The sequence below is a fragment of the Pseudonaja textilis genome, chromosome 1 (assembly GCF_049901715.1).
Source record: "Pseudonaja textilis isolate UNSWEBS1 chromosome 1, rPseTex1.2, whole genome shotgun sequence".
NCBI lineage: Eukaryota > Metazoa > Chordata > Lepidosauria > Squamata > Elapidae > Pseudonaja > Pseudonaja textilis.
The window spans coordinates 283201562-283216540 of NC_141990.1; the positions used below are offsets into that span (position 1 = coordinate 283201562).

A 14979-nucleotide genomic window follows, 5' to 3' on the forward strand; every position below is an offset into this window, starting at 1 on the left:
TTACTTTTCTCTAAATCTCCAAACTTGGAGTGCTTGTTTGTGTTTCCATTATCTGGGTTTTCAAAAGAACAAGGTATCTGACTGCGGGATGTTTGGCTACTTTCCCTCAGCATATATGGTCTTGATAGGCACTTGGAATGGCAAATTCCCTGCTGCTCTATCATTGGATCTCCAAGATATACATCTCCTGTCAAAACCTGCATCTTTATTTGGGAATCCCCTAAAAGTAAAACTAGGCATTCTCACATATCCCTACAAAAATTGAACTTGCAGATTAGCTATATACAAGAATACCAAAGACGGGTCCATGATATCCTTTGCTGTTCATTGTTATCATCAATTTCTACTCCTAGTAAAGAATGATTCTACTACTACAAAAAAAAAGCTAGAACACATCTCTCCATAACTCACATACAGATAAGCAGAGATTAATACCAGACAAATAATCAAGCAGAGCAGATACTCTAATCAAGAAACTACCAATGAAAAAAAACACATCTACAACACTGATTGGGCAAGCTACTGCATATCGAACTAATTATGTTATTTACTCAAGTAATGAAGCATCTGCAAGTAAGCAAGGAACTTTAGAAAGCACCAAGGACTCCAGACTCCAATCCTGAGCTACACATGAGACTTTTTGGGGAAAATTTTAATAGTATATTGAAGTCATAAGTGCTGCCAAGTTATGGAGCTTGATATTAATCTTACAGCTTGGTTTATTGTTATGCTAAGAAAAGCAGAAAAGGAAGGAAGGAAGGAAGGAAGGAAGGAAGGAAGGAAGGAAGGAAGGAAGGAAAGAAAGAAAGAAAGAAAGAAAGAAAGAAAGAAAGAAAGAAAGAAAGAAAGAAAGAAAGAAAGAAAGAAAGAAAGAAAGAAAGAAAGAATCTAGCCTTCTCTCGATGTATACCATTATATATGACAAGAGATTCTACATTGGTTGATACCCAAATGCTTCTTGTCCTACTTTTTGTTGCCCTATTCTCTTACACAAATTCATAAAAGAAATGAAAAATGTCAGTTAAAAGATTTTAAAAAATAAAAAAGTCAAATTGGTTTCTTTGTAGGGTTTTTTTTTTTCAAATATTAACCCTATCAAATGAATTCATGTTTTTGAATATACAAACTGTGGATCCAATCTATTGCATGCTAAATGTTTCAGTGATGCTAAGAACCTTCTATAATATGAAATAGAAGATTCACAATTAAATCAGTTATATATAAAGAAAAAAATAGATGATCATTCTCTCAAAGGCATTATTTACACTGCCAAATGTCATAAAGTTTATCTCTAGGTATCAACTTTTTTAACCTGTCATTGATCTCATCATAGTCCAGAGTTCTTGGTCCAACCAAAGGCACCTTCTCTACACACACATTTGTAATTCATACTGTATAACAGTTAACTGATGAAAAGTTCAACTTTACTCTTACCACATACCTTATGTGCAGTCATGGTCTCACAGTATGTATATAAATGTTCAAGTTGGATAGATGTTTTTAATGCACTATTGACATAAGCTGATTTCCCCAGTAAGGTTTTTAAAGTTTCATGTATGTCTCTTCATATTTCATTATTTAATATCTTATTTTATTCATCTCAGCTTTGTTGGCACTATGATTGAGAAAATGTATTTCCATAGTAATAGAAAACTAAGACTGTTATGGGACAAAGGTAATAAAATCTATCTTCTTTCTTTCTTTCTTTCTTTCTTTCTTTCTTTCTTTCTTTCTTTCTTTCTTTCTTTCTTTCTTTCTTTCTTTCTTTCTTTCTTTCTTTCTTTCTTTCTTCTTTATAGCCCTCCTCCTTTGAAACAAAGCATTAATAATAATTAAATGCTTAAAGAAAGATTATCTAGTTTCATCTACCTGGACTGTCTGGCAACATCATATGTAACAATAAACGAGTGTTCTTAAGTCACAGCATTTCATTGGAAATGAGGCAGAACCTGTGTATTTTAACAGCTTTTTACAACTTGTAACCACTAGCAAATTTATTTTACTTTCTCAGGGAAGTCCAATGAAATGCCCCTAATTTAAACTAAGGGGTCTTTCAGCCTTGAAGACAAAACAATTTCTGCTGAGCACCTGAATATGTACAGGTGAATCCAAAAACGAATGAAAGATAGTTTGTCTCTTGGCCAGTCTGACTCACTTCCAGCACCACGATCATTTATTATCCAAAAAAAAAAAAAGGAGAGAAAGAGAGAGAGAAAGGCTGGCTTTCTACTCTGCAAACACTGTGGTGGTCTTCATTTTATGATGAATAGATTTACCATGTCTCCTTTAAAATGCATGATGACATAGAGTTTTCCTAAAAGCCTCTCAGCTTCTCCTAGCACTCATACCTGATGATATTTATAATGTATGTGCCATGCAGTGTCAAGCCATGCAGTGTTTATCATTTCTTTTCTCTCCAATTTGTTACACAAACTCAGAATGATTTGTACAAAATATGGTGCTTGTCCTGATGGAACCATTAATTCCACAAACGAGAGATGAGCTGACATACCTTTAACTTAAGCAGGCGGTGTAAAAGATAACCTCAAGGGTGCCATAATAATATACCTGTTTTGTATCAATTTTTCTGAAGAAATAATTCTAATCATTTCTTATTATTCTAATAAGATGTGGGCCAAAGAGACCAGAGCAGGCTGGCTTCTGACAAAGAGAGACTAGGAAGGAATTCAGAAGAAAAGGAAACAGGGTGAAAAGATGTTATGAAGAAGGTAGGGTAAGAAACAGACCAAACTGGGAAAAAGGGCATTGGTACTTACCTAATACGCCCGTTCTCTGTGAGCTGCGAAGAGCATCCAGAAGTGGAGGTGCTTCAGTCTCTTCTGGAAAGGCTGGGCTTAAAACTCCGGGACGCTCCTCCTCCTCCATGGGACACCTCCCCAGCGTCCCCCAGTTTTGTGAAGACTGAGTGCCAAAGTCCGGAACTCATCACCTAATCTGGATCCCTGACTGGAACGGAACCCTCCAGATGGAAAGAAATGGGTAGGGCTGAATGCTCTTCACAGCTCACAGAGAACGGGCGTATCAGGTAAGTACCAACGCCCTTTCTCCCATGAGCTGTTCAGAGCATCCAGAAGTGGGACATACCAAAGCTTGGCCTGTCCTTAGGGAGGGACTCTGTCTGGATTGAAATCCACTCCTAAACTCTGTGGACCCTCTGCAGGACTCTTCTGCCAAATGAAGCGTCTGCTGAGGCATAGACATCAATTTTATAATTTCTGACAAAGGGAGATGGTGAAGCCCAAGTTGCCGCTCTGCAAATTTCATCTATGGAAGCCCGTGTGGCCCATGCTGCTGATGTTGCTGCACTCCTTGTTGAGTGGGCTGTAATGCCCTTAGGAACTGAGATGGACTGGCATTCGTAACTTTTAGCTAGGGGGCTCTCAACCATCTACTGATGGTCATTGACAACACCTTTTGTCCTAAAGTAGATGGGTTGAAGGATAGGAATAGAGCCTCAGATTTTCAAAATGCTGCCGTGCAGTCTAGATAGATGCTTAAGGCCCTTCAAACGTCAAGTCAATGCCATTGATGCTCCAGTCTATGAGATGGTTTCGGACAAAAATTTGGAAGCACCAACTCCTGTGCTCTGTGGAAGGCTGAATTTACTTTAGGAGTGAACGATGGATCCAATCAGAGAATCACTCTGTCCGCATGAAACACGCACAGGTCCTTTCTCATTGACAATGCCACCAATTCGGAAATCCTCCTTGCTGATGTGATTGCAATTAGGAAGGCCACCTTATATGTCAGGAATTTAAGACTAGCGGTTCTTAAAGGCTCGAACGGGCCAGTTGTAAGTGTGGTTAACATCTTATTGAAGTCCCAGATGGGATAGCGGTGAATTACAGGAGGTCGTAAGTTTGCAGCACCCTTAAGAAAGCTGCGGACATGTGGATGGTGTGCTATGGAACGAAGGTCACCCCAGGCTATCACCGAGGCTAAAGCCGTCACCTGTCTGCGTAAAGTATTTGGAGATAGGCCCTTGGTCAACCCCTCCTGTAAAAAGTCCAATAATTGTCCTATTGATGAGGCAGTTGGGTCGATCTTAGACCCCAGGCACCAGTGACAGAAAGCGGACCACGTGGCCTCGTATATACGATTTGTTGAGGACTGTCTGGATGCTTGAATAGTGGCAATAGCATCCTCTGAAATCTGTTGGGCCCTTAAATGGCTCCGCTCAACCTCCATACGGCTAGACTGAGCCATTGTGGGTTCAGGTGAAGTATCGGCCCTTGGGAGAGGGACACCTTCAATGATGGAATTTTCCAAGGTTGTTCTCTCAACAGGTCCTGTAAGTCTGCGAACCACATTCACCTGGGTCAGTAAGGGATGACCAATATCAATTCCGCTTGTTCCTCCAATAACTTCTGGATCAACCTGGGTATTACCGGGAGTGGAGGAAACGCATATAGAAGTCCGGGAGGCCACTGACATCGCAGAGCGTTGACGGCCTCCACCCCCTGAGTTGGGTACCTTGAAATATACCGGGGCAATTGGGCGTTGAGAGGAGAGGCAAATAAATCGATCACCAGTTGCCCAAACCTCCGCACTGCTTCCTGGAAGACAGACGGGTGTAGGCACCACTCTGCCTGATCTATCGTGGCCAGTCCCCTTGTGTCTTTAAGGCCCCTGCTATGTGTTCTGCCTTGAGCGAAGACAGATTGGCCTTGGCCCACTTGAACAACTTGGCCATCTCCAGCATCAGCAGTGTGGAATGGGTACCCCCCTGTCTGTTTATGTGGGCCTTGGTTGTGATATTGTCTGTCAAGACCAGAACATGGCATGATTGGAAAAGGGGTAGAAAACTGCGTGAGGCCAGGTGAACTGCTCACAGCTCCAACAGGTTGATGCTTTGTGATTGTTCGGAAATAGTCCAAATTCCCTGCACAGTGTGGGATTGGAAGTGAGCTCCCCATCCTACCAGGCTGGCATCGGTTGTGATCATTGCCCTATAAGGTTCCTTGAAAGGACACCCCTTGTTTATCATTTTTTCCGACCACCAGCGGAGTGATCGGAGAACATTGTGTGGTACCTTTATCCGGACATTGGAAGTGGCTCTTCTGGATCCCTGGAAAGGTAGCAGGAACCATTGCAGCTCTCTAGAATGGAATCGAGCCCAAGGCACAATGGAAATACAAGAAATCAGTTTCCCTAACATTTGAGACTGCATAGCCAGGGGAACCCTCTTTAAGGCTCTGATCTTTCTGGCCAAAGTCTGGATACTGTTTAACCTGTCCTGAGAGAGAAAGACCTTGCCTTCCATGGTATCTATCACTGCCCCTAAATGAACTAACCTAGTTGAGGGGATCAATTGACTTTTATCCCAATTTATGGAAAAGCCATGACCCTGAAGGGTCTCCAGAGTAATCTTGGTATCCAATTTTGCTTGATGTCTGGAAGATGACAAAATTAAAATATCATCCAGATAACATTGTAAGCGAATAGATTTGATCCTGAGTGAAGCAGCCAAAGCTGTGAGGACCTTGTTAAAAGTCCTAGGGGCCGAAGCCAGACCGAATGGTAGAATGATATATTCGTAGTGCTGATCACAATAGCAAAATCTAAGGTATTTGTAGTGAGCAGGTCTAATTGGTATATGTAGATAAGCCTCTGTGAGATCTATAGAGGTCAGGACATCATTCTCTCTGATGCTGAGCAGAATGGACTGGAGAATAGTCATCCTGAATTTTTGATAAACCAATGATCTGTTCAGACGTTTGAGGTCCAGAACTGCCCTCCAGCCCCCCGAACTCTTTGGGACCACAAACAATAGAGAGTAACAGCCTTGACCCCGCTGTTCAGATGGGACCTCTCTAATGGCCTGACTATGTAGAAGATGATTGATAGCCTCCTGCATCAATGCCCTCTTAATGGGGTCCGTGGACCTAGGGCTCTAATGAAAAAGTTTGGGGGGGAGGATTGAAACTCTAGCGCCAAACCAAACCTAATAGTGTCCTTGACCCACGCATCAGAGGTGGAGCTGTCCCATTGATCAGCAAACAATTTTAGCCACCCTCCAATGGGAACTGCTATCAAGGACTCACTTGGGGCAAAGAAAAAAACGGCCTCCGGTGCCTTTGGGGTTTCTTCTGTTTTGGCCTCCCCGCTGACCTCTATCGGAAGATTCAGATCTATCTTGTCTAAAACTGGGCCTGTAGCCTGATGTTCTCTGAGATCTGGGAACATATGGGCCTTGATAGTAGGGCCAAAAGGAACCCCTTCAAAATGACTGGGGCATTCTGTTTTCAGACCTCCGAAAAAGAGGGGGAAGCACTTTTTTCTTGTTTCTATTCTCTATAAGGAGGGGTTCCAAGCCAAATAATTTATCCCCCGATATTGGGGCTGATGCCAACCTGCATTTATGCTTGGTATCCGCCTGCCAATGCCTGAGCCATAGCAGTCTCTGTGCTGATACATGAGATGCTATGGCCCTAGATGAGAATTTGACTGCATTAAATGTGGCGTCAGCAGACAATTCTGCTGCTGCAATAATTTTAGCAATGTCCCGGTGGGCTCTGACATTTGACGCCGGCAATATATCCCTCAAGTGGAAGAGCCATCGTAGGGAGAACCGTGTAAAAAAGGACACCGCTGTAGCTGCCCTAATGGCCCAGGCATCAGAAACATGCGCCCTACAGAGTGCCAACTCTACTCTCTTTTCTTCCGGTCTCAGGGCTTCTCGGCCTCATTGGGAAAGGTTGAAGAAGAGGCCAGTGCCACAATGGGCTCATCCACCTCTGGTGTTTTGAGAAAATTTGAAAACTCTGGTGCCAAATTATAATATCGTTTATAGTACCCTGTTGGGACTGGGTATGATGCTGCTGATGCCCATTGATTTTGTACTAATTCAGCAAACATACAAGGGACAGGAATAGTTTCCACCTCATTATCCGGTTGTGAGAATATTAGATCCTTGGATTCGTCCTGAGACCCTGTTGACAATGGATGAGGGTTTGATGTGCCTAGTTTAGCGGTGTTCTTTGCCTTGAACAGTAAGGATTTAAAGAGGTGCGGGCGAAAAAGGCCAGAAATGGTAGGTTGGTCCGGAATGAGGCCTTCGTCGTCCGACATTCCCCGTTCTAGTGGGTCAACCCAAGAGCAAACCTGAATCAGAAAACTGTTCCAGTCAGGGAGTGCACAACTTCTTACCATGAAGGCTGAGCTAAAACTGGGGGACGCTGGGGAGGTGTCCCATGGAGGAGGAGGAGCGTCCCAGAGTTTTAAGCCCAGCCTTTCCAGAAGAGACTGAAGCACCTCCCACTTCTGGATGCTCTGAACAGCTCATGGGAGAATTTGGGCATACAAAAGCTAATACAAGACAAATCTAGGAAGTTCCTTTTAAAGTTGGTTCACTACTTATTTTTGCTTATTTTTTGTTTCTTTTATAGCTTGGATGACAGCATAAATAATGCTTGATTGTTAATAAGTCACAGGAATTCAAACTACATATTTATTATGGTGTTACTGGTTCGATGTTATTGGAAGTATTTATTGCCAAGAAGGACTGACAAGTTTTTACCGCCTCACTGCATTGATTTCAAAATTGCCTAATGGCAGAAATTAAGGTGACCATCCTTGAGACAACACAAAAGCTAGTGGGGCCATTACTAGTGCTACAGCTCAGGCTAGCCTTTCCTTCTTCCTCTGAACCCTTCATGCCCAATTTATAGCCAGCTGTGCATTTGGTGCTGAGTGATGACATCACTCCAGCTGTGCACTCCAGCTGACACCCTCCCCCTGTTGCTTGCCATTCCATCTGGCATCCAGCATTCCTTGACACAAAGTAAATAAAGACTATCCGGATAGAGACCTAGAGACATATGACATGGATGATGACAGCAAGTGCATTTCCATTCATTTTAGAAAGCAACTCTATATCTATTTGATGCATGTTTGCTTTTGTACAAATACCAAGTCCTGCTTTATTCTTTATTTTAAGCAATGCCACTTTCTTTGAAATAATGATATAATAACACAAATCAATCTGCTGGTGGTCTAGGGAATAAAGAGAATGATTCCAGAAAAAATAAAAACTGGTCATACAAAATCACCCTTTGGTCATACATTTTGGTACTGGTCAATAAACTACAGTACAATATATAAATAAAACATTCCTTTCAACATTATGTCAGCCTTTAAGAAAAAAGGTCGGTTAGTCATTACAGATGTATGTTCTCTGCACCTGTAAAATCTGCTGAGCATTCTTTCAAGTTTTTATATCAACAGCACGTCTGTCAGAATAACCTGCCCCCACCTCTAACGATCAAGCATTAATATTACTAAAAGTTTTCCAGTGTCACAAAACTGAATTAGACTCATGCCAAGCATGAGTGTTATGAGAATTACTATGTGCTTCTCTCTTTCAGTTCAGACCCATGTAAATCTTTTCCAATTCTGCTCGAACTCTGGCAGGGTTTCACAATACGTGAGCTGTTTAATTGTTTGAACACAGAGACTAAAACTTTCCTTACACAAAATGATGAAGCAAAACCAAGGCAGTGCAAATAAAACAAGAGAAAACTCTCCAAGGCAATTGCACAATGAGACTGAAGGCTTCTTTTCTTCTACTTTTCTGCTCCTACAGCCAGAATGCTTGTCTCCTGCCCCAAGAGAGCAATAATAGCTAGGAAGTATCCTTATTTAGTGCAGGCTCATAGTACAAGAAAAGTCGGAGAACAAAGCCAGTTTCAATGGGCTATGAAGGGTTCCCCGATAAAAATTCTGTTCCTTGAGGCCACCACTCATTGCTGGGCAAGTTCAACTTTGAGATCTACATGAATAATCCCATGTGCAATACTTTCTACAAACTATTCTTGTTGTTAGCAAGGCATAAAAAACAGAAGTCAAATACAAAACTGAAGTCAGATCAGTGAAGTCTTGATCACCAACGTCTATAGCTACTGGGAGTGATAGGACCGCTTTCATTATTCTTTCTTTTTTTTTTTCAAAGGAAATACTACATCATGGGTGTCAAACTCGCTGCATCATGTTGCCGTTACGTGATGTTTTGCAATGTTTTCCCCATTCATGGAGCTGGGATGGGCATGGCCTGCATGTGACACATCTGGCCTGTTGGGCCACCAATTTGACACCCCTATACTACATCAAGCGTTTTTGGTTATCATCTAGTTATGCTTTATGACTATAACAATTGTTTCTCAAGCTAAGAGAAGGCAGGGGAAAGAAACGTTTTTCTTCTTTTCAGTATAATTCAATAATTTGAAAAACAGACACGTCACACGCACACACGCACGCACACACAATTGGCTATGTGTCTTGACCAGGTTTTAGAATTGTTTCAGCTGGATTTGGTACTTGCCTACTCTTGACAGCTGTGTGAATCCTGCAGTGCTCACTTCACAAAACAGGCCCCTGTGGCTTGATTCACAGAGTTTGGAGGCAAACCAATCTTTCTGTGGCCGCTAGCACATGCAAGCAAAGACTACATCTTGATTTCTTAGTAACACTTTCTGCCTAGAATATTGACTCCTTAATGTTCCAGCAATGGCTAATAAAGACAGCGGTTCCCTTCAAGATAGAACAGTATCATATAAGTATCTTTTAACACTTTAAAAGAGGATAACATGCAAACATTTGAGTTAAAAGATTGAGATAATTAGCTTGAAACACATTCCTTGTGTTTCAGGGGAAAAAAAATAAAGTGACAAGAATACAACTAGGAGGATAAATATGGAACTAAACATTGAAATAAAATAGCAGTTTAAAAATAAGTTTTGGTAAACAAAATGTGCTTGAGAAACACTATTTTGTGTTCCAGTTTTCCAGTTTCAGTCACCAGAGGTCTGAGGGAAATATAATTCCCAATTTAATTTGTAAACATTTCAATGGCTTAATTCAAGTTATCAACTGTACTCTTCAAGAATTGCATGTTTCATTTGCAAATGTATAAAATTAAAGCATTTACAACTAGAGTGCCAACTGTAAGTAGTTCTTGCAAGTTACTTGCAGAAGTATTCCAAGGGAGAAATATTCTAGAATGCCTGTGCTGCAATATTTTTGGCTTGTATGGGCTCAGTACATAAATGGAAATAGCAGAATTTTTACAGCCTGGGCAAATACTTGCAATTTTTAGCTTGATGTTTTAAAAGTGGTCAAACAATCAATTAAAAGCTAATTTCATTTTCCTTCTAGAAATTTAAATTTCAGGTTTAATCAGAAACAAGTGAAATAGTTAAAAGTTTTACTCTTTTTCAGGATAACTTTAATTGATGGTCGTTATTTAATAAGTTTAATAATTACATCATTTAAAGTTCATTGTGTCATAGGTCAGATTATAATAATATTAGTTGTAATGCATTAAATATCATAAGGCAATATAATATATTTAAGATGGAAGAAATATTTTTGATAAGGCTTCTGCCAATAGTATGATGAGTTTTATGTATGCTGAGTGCTGTGCACTGATACAATAAAATGTTTTAAAGGGATAGAAAACTTTTTTCTATTTATTCATGAATTATTTTGTCATACCCTAATTTTCCAAAGAATGCATCTCTCTCCCCCTCTCCCTCCCTCTCTCCCTCCCCCCCTCTCTCTCTCACACACACACACACACAAACACACACACACAAGCCTTAAGGACAAATGCATACAAAGCCAGAACTGAGAAGACAGCAACAGATAGAAAAGGCCATCTTTGAAAAGCAGTTGAAGAAACAGTGGACCACCTAGTTAGCTGCTGCAAGATTGTACAAATTGACTACAAACAATGGCATGACAAAGTGGCAACAATGGAGCACTGAAATAGCTGCAAGAAATACCATTTGTCTGAAAGCAAGAACTGGTGGGACCATAAAATGGACAAAGTAATAGAAAATAAAGAAACTAAAGTGCTCGGGGATTTTAGAATTCAAACAAACGAGAACCTGTCACATATAACATTCTGAGACTTAACAATTGTCAATAAGAAAGACAAAATTGCCTAATATTGGATGTGAAACAGCAGGGGGGAGAAGGAAAGAACTGGGCAAAATCACAAACCTGCAAATAGAAATAGAACAACTGTAGTAAAAGAAAGCAAAGATAGTACCAATAGGGATAGTGTCTTGTATGCAGTTCCAAACAACTGGAGCACCATTTGAACACCATTGGCATTGACAAAATCACATCAGTAAAATTGGAAAAGGCAGCTGTACTTAAACAGCTTACATCCAATAACAATACCTTTAACAACATCAAACAATAGCATTGCCTATCTCATGTCCTTAGGAAGGACTTGATAGGTGTATAAAAATGACCAATCCAGCCTAAACATTTGGCTGACCTATCATAATAATATTTCTTCTCGAGTATATGGAAAAAATGTCTAAGTGACTGCTCCTATGTGAACTGATGTCTCAAATAAAAGCCAATATTATTTATTATTTCTCCTTCAACGTATTATCAATATGGTAATAAATAAATTTTGAAGGACATTTAGTCCCTTATGCTTTTCCTGAAGTTATCTTACTTTTAATACATGTTTGCTATTTGAAACCATATCTCATTCATCAATTCATTGCTTGAATTCATTTCTTCGATATAGTACAACTTCACTCTTTTTAGTTCGAATTAATATGGAAATATTTGATTGGCTTTGAATACATTGAGAAATTATGTAGGAGAACTTTATATATATTCTCCAATTTCTATCAAATACCCTTCTTGATAGTTTAAGTCATAGGTTTATTAACAGATAAAATATTTGTAAAGCAAATTCTAGCATCATCCAAAAGCAGTACCAAAGTATTAATAGAAGAAATTTTATTTAGAGTTCTCCTAAGAATAAAAACAAAGAGAGTCATTCATATCTCCGTAAAAAAAGAGTATCAATTCTGGGAGATCTTTTGCTTTAAAAAAATGGAGTAACTACAGCAAGATAACTTGCTACATTCCAGATATTTTTGACAATTCTTTCTAGCTTCAGAGGTATTTTCAATGGTTATATTCCAAATAAAGTGCACAAATTTTTCCATTTCTGTCTTACAGAAGAGGAAACAAATAAACACACTTGTATATCATGTAAAATAGAGATTTTAGACTGCAGATTTTGGCCATCTTAGCTAAATTCAGAAGAATTTTCAGCTGCAAAAGCGTGCTTTTTCAGCTGTGAAAGAGATGGAAAGAAAATAAAATCTGCCAATTTATTTTCTTTTTGATAAAGATCTGGAGAATCTGTACATCTCTACTATATAGCATGGAATAAAATCAGGATTTTCTGATTTTCTGTTGAAAAAAGGATTAAGTAAAGAAATTCTGCCTATAATCTTTTCTTTTTATGTACACTGAGAACATATGTACCAAGACAAATGAGAGCATATGCACCAAGACAAATTCCTGTGTATCTAATCATACTTGGCCAATAAAGAATTAATTAATTCATTCATTTGTTCATTCATGATAAGGTAGGATAGATAGTAAGTAAAGGATAACAGGCAACAGACTAGTTCAATTGCTGATTCATCAAATTTGAATGGCAATAAAAAAACCCAACACTGAACCTTATTGCCTCACTCTACAGAAAAGCAAATACAAGTTCAAAGTTCATTTGGGGGGCTGCAATTGTTTTAGCATGAAACTCAAATACTTTGCTCCCCTAATGAGAAGAAAGGACTCACTGGAGAATGCCAGGAACAGTTGAGGACAAAAGAAGAAGGGAATGGCAGAGAATGAGGTGGCTGGATGGAGTCACTGAAGCAGTCAGTGTGAGCTTAAATGGACTCCAGAGGATGCTAGAGGACCGGAAGGCTTGGAGGAACACATTGTCCATGGTGTTGTGATGGGTTGGACACGACTTCGCAACTAACAATAACAAATTGTTTTAGCTTTTGAAATTTCCAGAAAAGTTGCAGCAAAATACCATAAAAAAACAGGTTTGAGAATCAGGGTGACAAAACCCCAAATTAACAAAGAAGAATGTGGGAGGAGATGCAGCCATTCACATGAGGCTCCATCGGTAATGCTTAAATGGATTCCCATGGAATAATACCAGCCCTGGGACATCTCACTGCTGAAATGGTGGTGACATACTACCCATGATGAGAATGAACCTAGAGCTTTATACACGCGACAGTAAAAAAAAAAACTCAGTAGTTTTTTGTCTGTGAGCTGCCAGGATTGTATCCCAAGGAAGAAACAATACCGTAGCAGGATCTTAGTGCAAAGCTACTTTGGAAATTTCCCAAATGTCGCTGATGCAGAGCACAGAGCTTCGTAGCAGCTGAGCTGTTCCTAGCTCTTTCCACACACAGAATGTTCCCTTGAGCATCTCTCTTCAGATCTACCCATCTGACCCTTTCTTTAGCTATAAGTCATTGTTGTGCCAATATCAGCCAGGGACTTAGCAGATGAGCAAAATTGACTGTGACAGTCTCTTCATTGTCCGTGCCATTTTCATCTCCTTTCTCGGAGCCAGTGAGAATACCAAATAAAAAACAGGCTCCTGCTATTTGCCCTCTCCTCTGCTCTTCTCACCTTCCCAGCAGGGTTTTAGGGATGAGACTTTTACTTAATGTGATGAGAAATGATTTACAGCTTGTAAGGCTTATCCTCTTTCCCTCGTGTTGCTGCAAAGGAGGGAGGTCAAGTTTTTAAAGTAAAATGTGGAATCCCTGGTAGCTTTCTTAGAGTTTAATCTGTTCCTCCTTTTTGGCAATGAAACAAGGCTTTTCTTTTCCTTCCCTTGTTCTCAATATATTAAAACAGGAAAAGAGAATGGGTGGATGCTACTATACTTTATAACTCTAGCATATACATTTCTTGCAATTCACTCAACTGAAAATAACATGGAAAGAAACCCCAAAGTTACTGCTTGATTTGCTTCAGAGAGCAGGAAAACAAAAAAGCACATAAAGACAAAGAAAGTGGAAGGACAAAATATCTTACAGTGAACTGTAAAGAAGAAGAAAAAGCCCCTGTTTTGCTGTTCAAGGGGCCAGAAATCTGTTGCTGAAATATTCATATACTCCGTGTGGTTTGACATCTACAGCTTGTATTTTGGAGCTGGTGAATCAGTTTTGCAGAAGGGATGCTTCACAGTGGATGTAAGTATGTGATTATATGTGCACAAGAACATCTGGCTCATAATAGCAATAGCAATACCACTTAGACTTATATCCCACTCTATAGCGCTTTACAGCCATCTCTAAGCGGTTTAGAGTCAGCATATTGCGCCCAACAATTTGGGTCCTCATTTTACCCACCTCGGAAGGATGGAAATTTGAGTCAACCTTGAGCCTAGTGGGCTTTGAACTGCCAAATTGCAGGTAGCTGCCTGCAGCAGAAGTAGCTTGCAGTATTGCACTCTAACGACTGCACCACCGAGGCTCATGACTTTCATAATGGAAGAAGCAACTCCAGTAATATTTCTTTCTGAGCAATGTAGAAGGTTGCCTTCTTGGTTCAGGGACAAATGGGAAGTTGCAATGATTGTCACCACTGGACTATAACTCTGTTATCATAGATGAGGTCCTCGATTTAAATCCATCAAGCTACTGGACTAAGGACCATGGTGGTTCCCATGGTTAGGATTTATTTATTTTATTTTATTTGTCAATCGCTTACAAGATAATAGGTATGAGTATAAACATGAGTAAGAATACAGGAAATAGGTACAAATAAATGGGGACAATATGCTAACCTCTAACCCAGGATGCTGTGTTAGAGGTTAGCAAGCCTGTGTTCAAGACCCGAGTGCTGCTGTGGGATGGGGTGAGCTCCCGTCTTTTACTCCAGCTTCTGCTGGGGACATGAAAGAAATACAACTTTGCATTCCCTGGGCAACAGTGATGTCACCTGCTAATCCTTTCAACCTAGAAGTGCCTCTGTGCTTCTGACACAAGTACAATGCAAGCTACTGGACTTAATGGAATTATGGTAGGTATTGAAAGTAGAGTTTTCCTTTTATATTCCGCAAGTTAATGAACCCACATATGAAAAGCACAGGCTCATACCACCACA

The 14979-nt window shown here is 40.0% G+C and overlaps 1 protein-coding gene across 3 annotated transcripts in view; it reads right to left on the reverse strand.

Moving 5' to 3' along the window:
* SLC25A21 (solute carrier family 25 member 21) overlaps positions 1–14979 on the reverse strand; it is a 283725-nt gene that overhangs the window by 157767 nt on the left and 110979 nt on the right. The window lies entirely within an intron of this gene.